The sequence below is a fragment of the Urocitellus parryii genome (assembly GCF_045843805.1).
Source record: "Urocitellus parryii isolate mUroPar1 chromosome 13 unlocalized genomic scaffold, mUroPar1.hap1 SUPER_13_unloc_9, whole genome shotgun sequence".
In the NCBI taxonomy this organism is placed as follows: domain Eukaryota; kingdom Metazoa; phylum Chordata; class Mammalia; order Rodentia; family Sciuridae; genus Urocitellus; species Urocitellus parryii.
Genome location: NW_027551777.1, coordinates 3,141,643 through 3,159,090, shown reverse-complemented (window position 1 = coordinate 3,159,090; position 17,448 = coordinate 3,141,643).

Genomic DNA, 17,448 nt, shown 5'->3' with positions numbered 1-17,448 from the left:
GCATATCCAACATCTTTGACTAACAGCAGTAGTTAATATATATGGCCTGCTTCTGTGAATCGGGTTGTGTGGCATCCCGATGACTGATCCTTTCCTCTCTTCCCTTGCTCAACAGTTTTAGAAAGGGATTCCTAAATTATGTAATGCCTCAAATTAGCCCATAATAGACAATATAGAATGTGTGTGTGTGTGTGTGTGTGACAAATCATCATTTACAAATCATCATTTACCATGCTTTCATTCTATTCAAGATTGTATATCATACTGATAATTAATTGTCAAGAAAATTATTACTGCACTATAGAGATATACAACTTATTATTTACTGACTGTTTATGCTATTCACTGTGTACATCTCATTGAATCCTCATATAATCCCAGTCATTATATTAATTTCCCAGTTTCCCTATCAGTTGACCAGTTTATGTAGATCAGGAAACTGAGATAACCAACTTTCCAAGGGTTCCCACAGCTAATAAAATACAGGGCTGGAGGTAGAACACATATCCACTGAACTCCCAGGTCTCTGCGCTAAACAATTTCCCTAAACTACCTCTATTTTATCATAAATGAATTTTTAAGTACATAAACTCTTAAGGACAGAGAAGGGCTAATTGCACAGACTGTTGGAAGTGAGAAAGCAGATAAATATGTGGTAACAAACTTAGCAGAACTCAGAAAGCTGACTCTTGGCCAGAAGTAGATCAGATGCAACCTGGGTTGACCCTCAAAGCCCCCAGAGTCTCAGGAATGACTGACAGCAATTATGCCTGGGAGTTGGGTAGAGGTGAGGCTAAATGGCTCAAAGCCTGGACCTCAGTTCTCCTTCCTCAGTGCATAAAACCAGATGCCTGTCCCTCACCACTGTGGCTGAAAAAACTGTCATCCTATAACCTGGAGAGGTCTAAGCCAGAGATCTCTGAACTGGGAGCAATTTAGTACAAGAGTACCATAGTGAAGACAAGAGGTTTAAGTAAATATTTATTCACTTGTAAGCTGAGACCCAAACCACTCCTCAACCTTCTTCCCAAACAGGCTCCAAGAATTAAGTAGCCAGGCCTATGTTGTCCAGGTAGGGGCTCCAGAAGCCTTGTCTGGGGAATATGACCATGCCAAGAGGTCAGACTTAAGGACCTGACATCAGTAATGCCCTCAAGGAAATTGCCCAACCAGATAGTCCTAGGGTGAACCCCACTGCCTCCAAGAATAATCCACCCACAGCCTTGGAATTCCCAATCCACTTTTTAGTGCCCCACTCTTAAATATAAACAGCAAGCAAGTGTCAACAGACATCTGAATTTCAAAGACTATAAATCACTAGAAAGAAACAAATTTAAAAGACAGATCTTATGCTGCAAGACCAGCAACAAAAATCTATCATAAAAAGAAAAACATGTGCATCTTCAAAGTAGGTACAAGATACAGGATACTGGGAGGAAAAGAGAAAGAAACATTCAGAATATAATGAAAGTCCTTGGACATTAAAAAGCATGAAAATGATCAGTGGAAGGCTTGAAAGAAGATGTTGAGGAAATTTCCTAGAAGTAGAAAAATCCAGAGAGGCAGAAGGAGGAGAGGTAGAAGGAGAGGGATGGAGGGAGAGAGGGAAAGGGAGAGGGAGAGAGGAGGGAGATGGAAAGGAACTATTAAATGAATGAATTGATGACAAATATAAGATGCACAGCACCCAAATAATAGGAAAAAGAAATCAGAAAAAGAACAAAGAAATCAGAAAAGAACTAATTATCTACCAAATCCAAGACAAATCTGCAGAACTGAAGTATATAAGTTTCCAGGTTGGAAACACCCTTTATATTGGGGGAGATAGAATCACAGTAAGGTGTGTCAATGTGAGATTTCAAAATGTTGAGGACATTCTTACAAATACCCAGAAAGAAAAGACAGATCATATGCAAAGAAACAGAATCAGAATAGCTTTAGACTAAGAGTAATATAATTAATATTCTCAAGGGAAATCATTTTTCATCTAGAATTCTACATCCAACCAAAGAATCAACTAAATGTTGGGGAATACAGACACTACAGACATCAAATTCTAAAAAAAAAAAAAAAATGAAAAGAATCCCAGTATTCTTTCTTTAAAAGTATTTGACTTTGGGGGTCTGGATTATTTCACTCATCATGATATTCTCCAGTTCCATCCATTTACCAGCAAATGCTATAATCTCTTTCTTCTTTGTGGCTAAAACTCCATGATGTATCTTTTTTTTTAAAAAAAATTATTTTTTAGTTGTAGTTGCACACAATACCTTTATTTTATTTATTTTATTTATTTTTATGTGGTTCTGAGGATCGAACCCAGGGTCTTGCACGTGCTAGACCAGCACTCTACAATCCCAGCCCTGGTTTATGTTATTTATCCATTCATCTGTTGATGGCTGTTTCCATGACTATTGTGAACTACGCAACCAAAACAGGGCTGTGCCTGTATCACAGTACGCTGACCTTCATTCTGTTGGGTAAATACCAAGGAGTGGGATAGCTGGGTCACATGGAATTCTATTCCAAGTTGTTTGAGGAATCTCCATACTGCTTTCCAAAATAAGGTGTGGGGGGGGGGGAGATGAGGGATTCCCATGAACATAGAAGAAATAGATCAGTGGAACAGAGGAAGGGAATTGATGGGGAGGGCGGAGGGATGGGAAAAGGGAGGAACAGTGGAACAAAATTGACCAAATTATGTTATGGACATATATGAATACACCACAGTGAATTTCACCTCTATGTGTGTCTATACAGCATGAATTATAAAACACTAATTTAAAAAAAAAACTATAAATAGAAGGAAGAACAGTAGAGTAGAGGGAGGGAGGAGAGGAGGGAGAAAGGAAGTACTGGGGACTGAAGCAGAGCAAATTATATCTCATGCACATATGATTATGTCATAATAAACTCAGTATTATGCATAACTCTAACGCACTAATAAATACATTTTAAAAAGTTAAAGGAGAATGTGTTCCAATAAAGCAAAGTAGTAAGCCAAGAAAGAGGAAGACATAAGCTTGAGGAAGGAAGGGCTCCTACCCAGGAGTGAGCAACAGTGATGGTCATAAAGGGAGAATCCAGAATGGCAGGTGTGGGGGGGTGCAGAGAGCAGAAAAGACCTGAGTGTCAGGAACCTCCAGGAGGGAGAATTTTTTTCAAAAAAAGATGAACTGGAAAAAAACCCAATAACATGAACATCCTAAGAGGAGAACTGAACCACTGGAGCAAAGTCAAGGTTGAATGGGTAATAAGTAAATAAGAGACCAAACAAGCAAACAAGCAGAAACAGTGATTGCTAAAGAGGAAAACGGACTTTTCTGGAAAGGGAAGTAATCACGGAATACTTGAGCTTGGCTGTGAAGAGCATTTTTACAGCCAAATGAAGGTGAACATCAGCAGAACCCAAATTAGATCTGGAGTGTACTGGAAGGACGACAGGACAGAGGCAAAGCTAGATGAATCTCCATCTTCCGAATACAAGACAATCCCAATTCCACACAAACCAAGTAGAATAAGAGCATTTTCTTCAGAGAACTGGAAATAATACCCAAAGCATTAGCCCAAAGAGTTGAACATGCTTCTTTTTCCCTGAGAAGAAAGATGTACTTGTTTTCATTACAAAACCTATTTTGTTCTTTGTATTATGAGCTTATATAACTTGATGAAAGAATCAATTATTAAAGGACACAATTAATGAATTGTGAATTGAGCTGCTATAAACATTGATGTGGCTGTGAAATACAGTATGCTGATTTTAAGTCCTTTGGGTAAAGACCGATAGTGGGATAACTGGGTCAAGTGGTGGTTTCATTCCAAGGTTTTCTAAGAAATCTCCATACTGCTTTCCAGAGTGGTTGCACCAATTTGCAGTCCCACCAGCAAAGTATGAGTGTGCCTTTCCCCCCACATCCTTGCCAACATTTATTGTTGTCTGTATTCTTGATAACTGCCATTCTGACTGGGGTGAGATGAAATCTTAAGAGTAGTTTTGATTTACATTTCTCTAATTACTGGAGATGTTGAACATTTTTTTTATATATTTGTTGATTGAATGTATATCTTCTTCTGAGAAGTGTCTGTTCAACTCCTTAGCTAATTTATTAATTGGGTTGTTAGGTTTTTTGATGTTAAGTATTTTTAGTTCTTTATATATCCTGAGATTGGCGCTCTATTTTATATACGTGTGGCAAAAAATGTAGGCTCTCTCTTCATCTCATTGATTATTACTTTGCTGAGAAAAAGCTTTTTAGTCTGAGTCCATCCCATTTGTTAATTCTTGATTTTATTTCTTGCACTTTAGGAGTCTTGTTAAGGAAGTCAGGGCCTAATCTGACATGATAAAGATTTGCACCTACTTTTTCCTCTATTAGGCACAGGGTCTCTGGTGTAATTTCTAGGTCCTTGATCCACTTTGAGTTGAGTTTTGTGCATTTTGAGAGACAGGAGTTTATTTTCATTTTGCTGCATATGGATTTAAGTTCTCCTACCGCCATTTATTGAAAAGGCTATCTTTTCTCCAGTGTATGTTTTTGGCGCCTTTGTCTAGAATGAGATAACTGTATTTATGTGGGTTTCTCTCTGTGTCTTCTATCATGTACCATTGGTCTACATGTCTATTTTGGTGCCAATACCATGCCATTTTTGTTACTAAGGCTTTGTAGTATAGTTTAAGGTCTGGTATTGTGATGCCTCCTGCTTCACTCTTCTTGCTAAGGATTGCTTTGTCTATTCTGGGTCTCTTATTTTTTTCCAAATGAATTTCATGATTGCTTTTTCTGTTTCTATAAGGAATGATGATGGGATTTTAATTGGAATTGCATTGAGTCTGTATAGTGCTTTGGGTAGTATGGTCATTTTGACAATATTAATTTTGCCTATTCAAGAGCATGGGAGATCTTTCCATTTTCTAAGATCTTCTTCAATTTCTTTCTTTAGTGTTCTGTAGTTTTCATTATAGAGTTTCTTCAAAACACTAGGAAAAACTAGAAATAGTAGTAACATACCTCAACATTGTAAACGCTATTTATGCTTAGCCCAAGGCCAACATCATTCTAAATGGCAAAAAATTGGAAGCATTCCCTCTAAAACCTGGAACAAGACAGGGATGCCTTCTTTCACCACTCTATTCAACATAGTCCTTGAAACTCTAGCCAGAGCAATTAGGTAGATGAAAGAAATTAAAGGAATACAAATAGGAAAAGAAGAACTCAAACGATCATTATTTGCTGATTACATGATTTTATACTCAGAGGTTTCAAAAACCTCCACCTGACTGCTTTCTAGTTGTGTGAACTTTGTTGTTATTGAAACTTTCTGAGCCTAAGTCTTCCTGTATTATTGACATCTCTCTGCCTTTGAAGATCTATTAGTCCCTTCACGCTGCTAAAACAGAGTCTCTGAGGTTGCATACATTTTCAATGAACTGAAGTTTATTTGGCTCACTGTTCTGGAGGCTGGACAGTCCAAGATGGAGGGGCTGCCTCTGGTGGGGGCCATCATGCTGCACCCACCCATGGGGGAAGTTGGAGAACAGGAGTGTGATCCTGCTGCAGTATACCCTCTTATGAATAGAGCCTAACTTCTGCTGTGAAGGAGCCTGGAGCCTCCTAAGGGACCCATTAAATGAAACATCCAGTTTCCATACCCATCTTCGCTTGGTGCTGGCTCCCTGCTTCCATTGATTTCCTTTTAGACAGGTGATGGGCATAGGGTGGAGGGCTTTCAGAGAGATCAAAGGGAAGTTGGAGAGGAAGCATACCAAGAACGTGAAACTTGTCCAGCTTTCCTAGCTTAGTGACGGTGCCTCAGCACCTCAGTGACACTCATCACCACCTCCCTGCTTCCTTTGCTAAGTCCTCCTCTTTCCAACAGAGACCACCTCTCCCAACCAGCCTGGCCTCTGGTTGCATCCCTTCCTATTTATGACTTCAGGAGGATGTCTCTCTCCAGATGATAGTTGGAACAGATTTTTTAAAAAATAAATATATTTTTATTTTTTTTTTATTTTTTCTTTGAGTTATATATGACAGTAGAATGTATTGTGACATATCATTCATACACGGAGTATAACATCCCATTCTGTGGTTGTACATGATGTGGAGTTACACTGGTCATGTATTCATATATGAACATAGGAAAGTTATATCTGGTTCATTCTACTGGTTTTCCTATTCCCATCCCCCCTCCCTTCCCTTCAATCTCCTATGTCTAGTCCAATAAACTTCTATTCACTCACCTTTATTGTGTGTTAGCATCCAATATCAGAGAGGACATTCAGCCTTTGGTTTGGGGGATTGGCTTACTTCACCTAGCATGATTGTCTCCACTTCCATCCATTTACCGGCAAATGTCATAAAGTCATTCTCCGTTGTGCCTGAGTAATATTTTGGGATAGGTTTCACTCAGCCAGTGAAGCCAGGGAGACCTTTCCCACTTGTGGGCCACATAGCCTTCTCCTGTGACCACATGGTAGCGAGCACAGGCTGTGGTGGGAAGATGCAGTGGGAGACCTCTTCTCTCACCTCCTGCTTGGTCACCACCCAGGTAAGTGGGGCTCATTTGTGAGAGGAGATTGCCAGAGAAAAGGACAAAGAGTAAGTCTGATGCAGGAAATAATGTGAGGATGAAATGCATGGCGGGAGTTATAAATGTCCCCCCTCGCCCAAGGACAAGTAAAGAACATTTTCTGGATCCCCCCTGTCCAGGGTATCAGCTGGTATCAGACACCTCCATAGTTTCCCAGGAACTGTGCAAACCTGGATTTTTATCTTGACCTCAAGAGTGAAAACAACAACATCGCAGGGAAGCCGCAGCAGGGACATGCATCTGTCCAATGATTCAGCCATGTTCCCTCCACCAGGGTTTAGGGATTATTCAGGGGCTCAATTTTTCACCACATGACTTGTCATTCACAGGCTGTCTCAGGAAGCTAAATGGGATGTACAGAGGCCCCCAGAGAGCCCAGAGCTGTGGATGCCAGCAGAGTTCAACAGTTCTTGAACAGTTCATTCTTGAACTGGGCACTAAAGAGACAGCTTCTATGGGATAGGAACTATCGCCAGCAAAAGTTTGCCCATTTACTGAAAAAGTCATCAGGCTTGTTAGGCTAGTATGAGAGCCCTTATTTTTAATGGACCCAAGTGTGGGCGGAATGTCTTGTAAAAAAATGACAATAGAGTTGGGCATGGTGGCTCACGCCTGTAATCCCAGCAGCTCTGGAAGCTGAGGCAGGAGGATGGCGAGTTCAAAGCCCAGCCTCTGCAAAAGTGAGTCACTAAGCAACATGACAGTGGCCCTGACTAGACACTGGGAATCAGGGGGGTGGCAGAGAGGTGAAGCAAGGGAGTGCACCCCTAAGACCCCCAGGGCCATCCAAGGAGAACCCTGTCTGCTGGGGAGTACTGGTATTGAGGGACTGAAAGCTGCAGTGTTCATTCATTTCAAAGCACAAATGGCCAGGACACTGTCCCTGGTACTCAGCTCTGCTTACACCTGCTTCTGTGTTCTTCCTTGGTGTAGGAGCCGGGGCCTGGAGGAATCTGTACCAACCTGGTTTCAGTTACAGTGTAGGTTTCACACTCACAGCGATTTAGAAGACAGAGGGTGGCAATTGCTATGCTTCACCCAGCAGAAGATGGCACATGTCCACACCTCACAAGTCCCCATTTTTTGTTTTCTAAATGTGTTCATGGATGGTGGTAAAATTGCTAATGGTTTAGTTGCTTAGGGCCTCCTTAAGTTGCTGAGGCTGATTTTGAACTCACAGTCCTCCTACCTCAGCCTCCTGAGCCGCTGACACTGACTGTCTACCCTACCGGTCACCTCACTTGAGCCTGCTGAGCGATTGGGAAGTTGACAGAAGTTTCCCACAAGTCCTAGACATCCTGGAAATAGCAGCAGCTCTCTGACTCCTTGCACCACAGCTGCTGCAGTAAACCCTAGAGCCAGCTGACATTTCTCCATTAGCTCTTTGGCCAATGTTGCCAGCAACAAATTCCATGAAGCCTCTAGAAAGCCCTGATGGGAGCTTTCTACCAGCATGGTGCCCCAGGAACCCACAGGACATATTAACTAAATAAAAGTGATGCTCTCAACCCTTGGGTAAGTTGCTTTGGCATGAGATGAACCAGCCTGCCGGCATTATTGAATAAAATAATTTGACTGACATTTTGCACCTGGTTTTGTTGGAGCCTGGGAGAGGGGATTTCAATGGTTATGGCTGGTCATAGAGTTGGAGCATGCTTACATACTTACATAACCAGCTCACTGTCAGACACTACCATAACCAGGCACATTGTAGTATGCTACTTAATCCTCATGACAACCCCATTCTAAAGACAGGGAACTGAAGCTTAGAGAATTTAAGGCCTCACTATGAGTCTGATTTTGAACCCACTTCTGAACCCAGAACCCACATTGTTCCCAATGCACAAAACATAAAAATTAATAATAGCAGATAGCAGAAACTATAAAAAGCAATTCCTGTTTCAACACTTAATTTATAAATACAACAATTATGTCTGAGAGATTCTGTTAGAGGCAAGTGATTTTTTTAGTTTAATTAATTCAGTATAAACACACCTGCTTTGTGTGTCAGGGAGGGGGATAGAGTGGAGGATTGTTAATAGTTATTCAGTACAATTAAATAGGGTAACTATGGTTGAAAGAATAACCTGAGTGTTTTGAAGTAGCTAATAGAAGATTTTGAATGTTCCTAACACAAAGAAATGATAAGTGTCTGAGGTGGTAGACATGTCAATTACCCAAATATAATCATTACACACACACACACACACACAAAAAAAAAAAAATTACACACACACACACACACACACACGCGCGCGCGCACTGTATCACATATATATGTACAATTACTATATCTTATTTTAAAATGAACATATATTTTTAGGCTACGCACAGAACATGCCCGTAATCCCAGCTACTTGAGAGGCTGAGGCAGGATTGCTTGAGTCCAGGAATTCAAGATCAGCTAAACAACACAGCAACACCCTGCCTCAAACAATAAAAATTAAAAATATATTTTAAAAATAAAAAAATCATTGAAGTTATCCAATTTTACTACTCCATTTCCATAAAAACAATGCCAATGCTAAAAATTTCTATTGAAGCATATTTGAGTGAGGAGATTGAATGTCCTAAAATATAACTCAGATTAAATATAGGGAGAATTTTACATTATTGGTATCAGCATTTAAAAGAACAGATTCCACATTCCATCACAATCACGTAAATAGCACTAAGATACAGATGAGAGAATTGGGCTAGATGAATGGAATGATAAATGACATTCCTTAGATAATTATAATAGGATGAAAGTTAATTATCCAAACTGAAAAGCATATGCACTGAATATCTCAATCCTGCCCTTGAACAACTTTAAAATTAATGTTTGTTCCCTCTACTTACCATATTTCAACAGTTTAGTTTCCCTTCATCTTATAAAATCCAGATTCTACTAAAACTATATAGAGTCTCACAATGTTGACCAATTAATTCTTTTTTTAAAAGTAGTTGGGACACAATACCTTTATTTTGTTTATTTATTTTTATGTGATGCTGAGGATTGAACCCACAGCCTCACACATGCTGGACGAGTGCTCTACCGATAAGCCACAGTCCCAGCCCCCAAATAATTCTTCTATTTAGGAAGACTGATTTATCTATTATTTTTTCACTATTAATATTTCTTGGACTATTCTAGTAGAAACAAGATATGTAGACAAGCAGATGGCAGATGGGTAAGTGGATGGATGAATAAGTGGATAGATGGATGGTAGGTAGGGAAATAGAAATAAAAAATTTAAAAAAAATTAAAAAGATATGTAAGAATTCACTCTATTTCCTTAAGTAGGAATAAGCAAATAAGAAAAAATGAATCTCTGAATATTGGTTCTATATTGACTATGCAATCAAAAAAACAAAAAAAAAAAACAAATCTCAAAGCTTTTCTTGTCCTTAAGAAGCCACATAAAATAAGGAAGTGTACAAGCTACAGTGTTTTGTTTTAAAAATATTGGGTGTTGTATCTGTTGTATTAAAAACATATGGCTGATTTGATACTGAAGTTTTTTGATATTCATTGAAATTAGAGATGCCTCTATGTGGGAAGATGGTGATATGATGTAGGTTGAGAGAAAGCATGTGCTTCCATTGTTGTCAACAGACCCTCTCACAATGCACAGAGGAAATGGTTACAATCATCTGGCTGCACATAAACCCTCTACCACAATCCTCCACCCTACTGCTAACAGCATGTCTGCCCATTGAGAAGTGTGACTATACCTACAGCAATAGCTTGCCTTCTTCAATCCCAGAATGAAGAAACTGGAACAGGCATTTAAATCCCTCAAACACCCAGGCCAACTTTTTCTAAAGGAGTTCTGCTTCCAGATGATATGTTAATCAATGTGTCATTTTACTCCCATTATCTGTAGCTTACCAATTCTGAAATGTCACTATTGTGCCATGGTGTGTTTAAATTGAAAGTCATATTATATACAAATTGGGTTTCACCTGCCTAAAATTTCAGTTTTTTAAATATTCAAACATCCAAGTTATCCAATTTTAATGTTTATTATAAAGGCAGATTTCATACACCCAAAACCAATTAGAAATCACTGGGACAAATCCATTTGGGAAAAGGAAAAGGATTAATAAAGTACTTTTAAAAAGATAAAGAAAATCCTGTCTTTTTCTGAATTTCCCAGTTATATTCAACTTTACAAAGTCAATAATTCATGACCAGGTCTTAAGGGAATGTTTATTTCTCTCTTAAAGTAAACATACATCCACATAAACAAAAAAGTAAGTCTTACAACATAATAACCATTGCATTCCATGTTTTATTTTATTTTATTTTTTTTATTGTTGGTTGTTCAAAACATTACATAGTTCTTGATATATCATATATCATATTTCACACTTTGATTTCACACTTTGATTCAAAGCATTCCATGTTTTAATAAGCATAATTTGCAGCTCTAAGAGTCCCACTGAATTTATGTATTCAAAGCCCACAATAAATATCAGAAATCACAGCCTTCAAATTTAGTAGCATCTCAAATTATATCAATGAATATTAAAAATTTCAGTATCAAATCAATCATATGCTTTTAATACAACTGCCAGTATTGTTTAAAACAAGGATGAATAATATAAAAAATGGAAGACAGGCTCTCAACCTCATAAGTTTGGGAATTCCACTTAGGATAGTTCTCTCAAGTTCACCTCACATATGGGGCTTATGGAAGCAAAGATTCTAAGTTGTGATTTTTCTCCTTTTTTTATATCTGTCTTACAATTAAAGGTACATTACATTACATTACATTACATTAAAGGGTATTTTTTTCTAAAACCTTTGTTATAAATGTGAAATTATCCTTCTGTACTATTCTCTCCAGAAAGAAACATATATATTGCTGACCTTAAGCTATTTGTTAGGAAATACAAAAATCCATACTATCACTTATAGTGCACTCATCTATTCAAAAACAATGATCATATTTCAATTTTATAAATGCAGTTTTTAATCCTAGAAATGGTATTGGTTTTTTCTCCTAAAATGCCTTCCAGACCATTTTACTACACTCCTTAGAAACTATTTTAATGAAGATTACTACAGTGCTAACTTCTAGATCACAAGTAATTTCATATTCTAGCCACAGTAAATTGTGTTAATGTGAATAATGAAAACTGTTCTTTAAAAACTCTTTTATAAGTCTTTGTCCATAGTGCATTAATTCTAAGGAAGGAGTGAGTTGGGCAAAGTATTTTTGTGCCATGCATTAAAACAATTAAAATTTCTTAATAAAATTTTTAATGTTTCCCTGGAAGCCAGACTGGTGTATGGGGTGGAAGAGAGATGCAAATTATAAATCACTGGGGAGTTTATTTCTTTGAGAGTAAGATTTTTTTAAGAAATACCATGAGCTCTGGTTTATTAGGTAGAAATGATATCATTTATACAGACCATATCATTTGATGAGATATTACCATATGTATCAAACATTCAAATTCCTGATTTAAGTGGAAATTTTAACTAAAAGATAATTGGAGCATTTTGGGTTGTATGAGTATGTGTTTTGAAAAAGCATCCTATTAATTGTGAAATAATTAAGTATAACCTTAATTTGTCTGAGATAGAAGCATTTGTTTCTTCCTTCAATATAGACATTTAAACAATTGTTTCACACCTAAATTATAATTTCTGACTCTCAGATTGGAGATAAGAAGCAGACAAAGGAAGTCAAGAGTCAACCAGAAAGTGAGAATAGCAGGGATTTGAGGTGTTAAAAGTCTGCCCAGCTAGTTGGAAGATGTTATTCCAAAGTCTACTGCACTCGTCTCCATGAGTGATTTCTTGAAGTTATAATCATTTTTAAATCTTCAAAATCCAGTCTTTTCATAGACTCAAGATACTGTATAGGGGAATGCATTTCACTACATATTTCTTAATGGCCATTCTGGAAGCTTGGTTGGTCAAAAGAAATTTTAGGAATCTCAAATGTATCTGATGTCATACATTCAAGAGAGACATACAAAGAATATTTTGGATTTTTTAAAAATAATTTTAGTTGTAAATGGACATAATACTTATTTATTTATTTATTTTTATGTGTTGCTGAGCATCAAACCCAGTCTCTCATGCTGTGAAGCAAGCATTTCACCACTGAGCTGAAACTCCAGACCAAATATTTTGGATTCTAAAAGAAAATTGTTATCATCAAAATACTTGTCATCTTTGACCACTGCTTCTTCCCCATCTCTCATGTCTAATCAACTTTTTTTTTTTTTAATTGCAGATTGAACTCGGGGGCACTTAACCACTGAGCCACATCCCCAGGCCATTTTTTTGTATTTTGTTTAGAGACAGAGTCTCACTGAGGTGCTTAGGGCCTCAATAAGTTGCTGAGGCTGGCTTTGAACCTGCAACCCTCCTACCTCAGCCTCCAAAGCCACTGGAATTACAGGAGTAAACCCCTGCAGATGGCTTCAACTTTTAAGTACTACATCTCTCTAGAATGTTTTTACCCTTCACCTCCTCTTCACTGCCTCTACCATACTTCTAGTCTCTACTAAAGTTACTTGGATTTGGTTATGATTACAAATTTCATAAACATTATGGCATAGCTTTTCATATTATGATTATATTTATAGCTTTGACTATAATGATTGATTGTAAATCATTCCCTTTCTCAAAATTATGCAATGACTCACTACTCTCTAAAAAACAAATCCTACACTCTTATATTTAAAGTTTCCTCACCAAACTCTCTTTGACTGATTCCACATTCCAACAAATGATTCAAAAGATGTATATATATATATATGTATAAAATTAGAGAATAAACAAAAATATAAATTAATATTTCAACATAATAATTTTTCCTTTAAAGTACATTGCTTATACATATTCACAGCTATGACTTTTGTCTATTGTTAATCAAGTAATGTGGAAAAACCATTTTATTTAAACATTTTTAGTAGAAAATTCATTTCATATAAATCTAATATCTGCTAATCTTATAATTTAACTGCATTGAAGCACTTTAAGTAGAAAAACTTCAAACATAAGTAAATGTGGATGATTTTTTGAGTACTAAGTTTAAATATATTTCTTCTAAACACTAGTCAGGTTTCTTTTTCTCCTAGTCAGCCATTCTTTTTATCAAATTCCTCACATCAAACACACTATCCTTTAAGTGCAAGCATACTAGCTTCAAGATATAAATTTGTCTCAAATAGTTTTCTCTGTTTTGATAAAAGATGTGAAAATAACTCAAATAACTCCTAATTTTAAGAGTAATTGCAACCTTCCAGCAGATTATAACATTATTTTCTTTATCAAATTACAATTTGGTGCACCATAACTAAGTATTTTTTGTGACTGCCAAACTATTTCTAATGAAACTACTTCCAGTCTGTGCTTGCATCTGAATATTTATCATCAACAATGAATAGAATCTAAATTTGTATCCATTCTTTAAAAGAAGAGATACCCTAAATTTTTACTCTTCAGTAAGATTGTGATATATATATATATATATATATATATATATATATATATATATATATAAAAGAAACCCAACACTATTAAATATATAGATATAAACACTGCTATAGACTTAAATACTAGCCTCTCTAAATTCACTCATACATGCAACATTCATTCAGTAGCTGCTATATGCCAGGAATTGTATTAGGAAACAAGGAAAAAAAAAAAAAAACAGCAGTCAGTATACTTGCTAAGAGATCAGCATCAAATAAATAATTACTTTCCAAAAGATTAACTGATATAATAAGATAACATTATCTAAAAACAAATATCATGTTGTATAATTCATATAAACAATAATAACAATTAATTGCAAATTTTGTTCCCAGTCCATAAGGGTATCAGTTCATATTTAGCATATAAACACTAAATTTTTTAAAAGTCACATATTTTTTCTTACTATAATATTAAAGGATTATTTTCTTCTGGATCAGGCTATATGTATAAGTCTGTCTCAGCAATCAAATAATATCCACTATTCAAAAAATAAACTGGCCAGCGGCGTGGGAGGGTGACGCAGGCAAGTGAGCAGACCCTTGGAGCAACGCTGCGGGCCCCGCGGCCCCACTGGCATAGCGAATACTCATGGCCTGGCGCCCCTGGCCCCTCCGCCTGGCCCCGCAGCTCCGCAAACCCGAGCATTGCCCAGAGGATCCGCGGCCCCATTAAGAATGACTGAGGAAGCATGCCGAACACTAAATCAGAAAAGAGCCCTTGAACCGGACCCTAGAGAGGATGATGTGGAGACTAAGAAAATGTAACTGGAGAGATGATCCTCAGCTGCAGACTTAAACTCTGATGGAGATACAAGAGTGACACCTGAGCCAGGAGCAGGTCCATCCCAAGGATTGCTGAGGGCAGCAGAGGCCACCACAATAGGCAGAGGTGATAGACTGGTGAGCGATGAGTCTAAAAGGACACACTACACTACCCTCTGCAAGCAAGTGATGGCCATGCTGCTACTGAAGCAAGATCTCAGTCCTTGGTTGCAGAGCCTCATCGCAGCTGGGGAGAGGGGTGCTGCTTCATGGTGGACAAGGATCATAACTGAGGGACCTTTCCGTGGGCTTTCTTCCTTTTTTTCTTTGCCTTTAGTTTACCCGACACTAGCAGAAAGTGGACCTCGGGGGCTGGCTGTGCTTCTGGCCCCCTCCCTCCGCCCCCGGAAGGCACACACAGTGGGTTCATCGTGGACACTGTGACACACTCAGGAGAGGCTGGCTCCCAGGGCTTCTGAAGTCGAGCGAGGCATTTCATTTTCATTTTTGCTTTTTCCCATCTTAGGTTCCCAGTCTTCCACTGCTTCCCCTGATGGCAACCTATAGGTTGAAGTGTGTGTGTGTGTGTGTGTGTGTGTGTGTGTGTGTGTGTGCGTGCGCGTGCTTGCTTTCCTAATCACCTCATGATGATAGGAATTTAAAGTAAACCGCGCAGGTCCAGGGGTCCCTGTCGTGCATACTGTAGTCCCACCAGGCCCATACCCTGGAATATGGTTCACTGATGGTGCCGCAGTCCCCCAGCAGAGATGGCTGGCCCAACCCACATGATTGATGGATACAGAGACAGCCAACATGGTTCTTGCTTCAGCTGAAAGCCTCCATTGCTGCTGGAGACCCCCAGACTTCCCACATGTAGCAGAAGAACAAATGCAGCCAGACCCAGTCAGAGACCCAGCGATTCCCAAAGTGGTGTGCTGCCCTCAAATCAGGGAGGAGAGAATCAACTGGCAGCCGCATCCAGGAACCTGAGCAGGAAGTTGGGAGGGAGGGCTGCTGTGGGGTTTTTGTTGTTGTGGTGGTTTATTTTATTATTTTTTTCCTTTTCTTTTCCTATATTTTCAATGGACACAATCTGAAGCCACCCTGGCAGGTGCACCTGTCAGTGAGCGACCACAAGTGTGTCAGATATGTGGCCAGCTGCTTTCCCCAGACTTAAGGATTTCCACTTGGATTTAGTTAGAGCCTTTCCTTAAAGCTGGGGTTTGCTGTCAGGGTCTACTCTCAGACTTCTTTTCTCTCACTATTCCCCTTTATAATCTACAGAATGTTTTTTTAAAAGGATCAGGTCTGCTTTTAGTTTTATTTTATTTTTATTTCTTGCCCTTCTTAAAAATTGATTCTGTGAGGAAAGGTATAAGCCATTCTGCGTCTACCACACACTGAGCCACCCCTGTGCCCATGTGAGGGAATCCCACTTACATGCACATCTGTGTGCCTACAAGAAGACTGGGCACCACTATTCCTAGTTCTTCTCCAGCCTATTTTCCTACTGATGCATTTAGGGACTTTAATTTAAAATCCTTATTCTGTAGGACCACCTTCTCCAAACACAACTGCTACAACATTCTAATAAAGGCTGATTTAACCTCCCTCCCCCCAAATAAACTGCAACTCTACTTATATGAAAGAAAGACAAAATTTATGATAATTCAAAAAATGCCAGCATTTAATTGCATCTATTTATATACTTCAGCAAAATATCTATGAAAATATGTTAAGGAGACAGGTCTCTGATCTACTGAAGACCAAAATTTTGGTTCCAGTTCCCCATATTTCTGTTTAGCTGTGAATCATTCAGAAATGATTAGACGTACATCCCTTGAAGGAAAAATGTTCATAATAAATGAAAAATTGATTCATTCCAGTGACACTAAGGAATTATCTACTGTATGATCTATTAGCAACCTATTCCATCCATAGAATTTTAAAATTTCCATTTTCAATATTTTTATCTTTAGCTACATCAAACTATTAATTTGGAACATGTTTCACCATAGAACACAAGAAAGTTCTGATGTGATCATATCTATAAAGAGAGATATATTTGAATCTTACAGTAAACTGATCTTTAACATTAACTTGTAATACAGGTGATGAAATGGTATTTTTTAAAAAATGAAATATAAATTAAGATTGGGTTGAATCATCAAATAAAAATGTACCTAGGTGGAGGAAAAGTGATTAGGCATTTCAAAGTACAACCAAAAGAGTGATTTCTAAAGTGCCTTTGAGCTCTTGGATTCAAAGAGCTCTTAACAAGATAATTATGCTCTTTTTAAGATTTCAAGGTCTCATCTCATTGATTGGTGAAACACTATATTTTTGAAACCAGAAAAATTAAAATAGAAGATGATACAAGGAACCTTGAAAATCATGAATAAGAATCATTTAAAATTTTTGAAACACCTGCAGTGAGAGATTTAAATGTGGGAAGGAAGGAGTCAGAGGGATAGTATAAGCATTAGTTTAGCATAACTATCCACATACCCTAGACTCAGCTTGCCACTTCATCCATCATTCTCCTCACTTATGGTTCTTAAACTTTTGGTTCTCAAAAATACAGTATTTGAACTTTTTGCAATCATAATC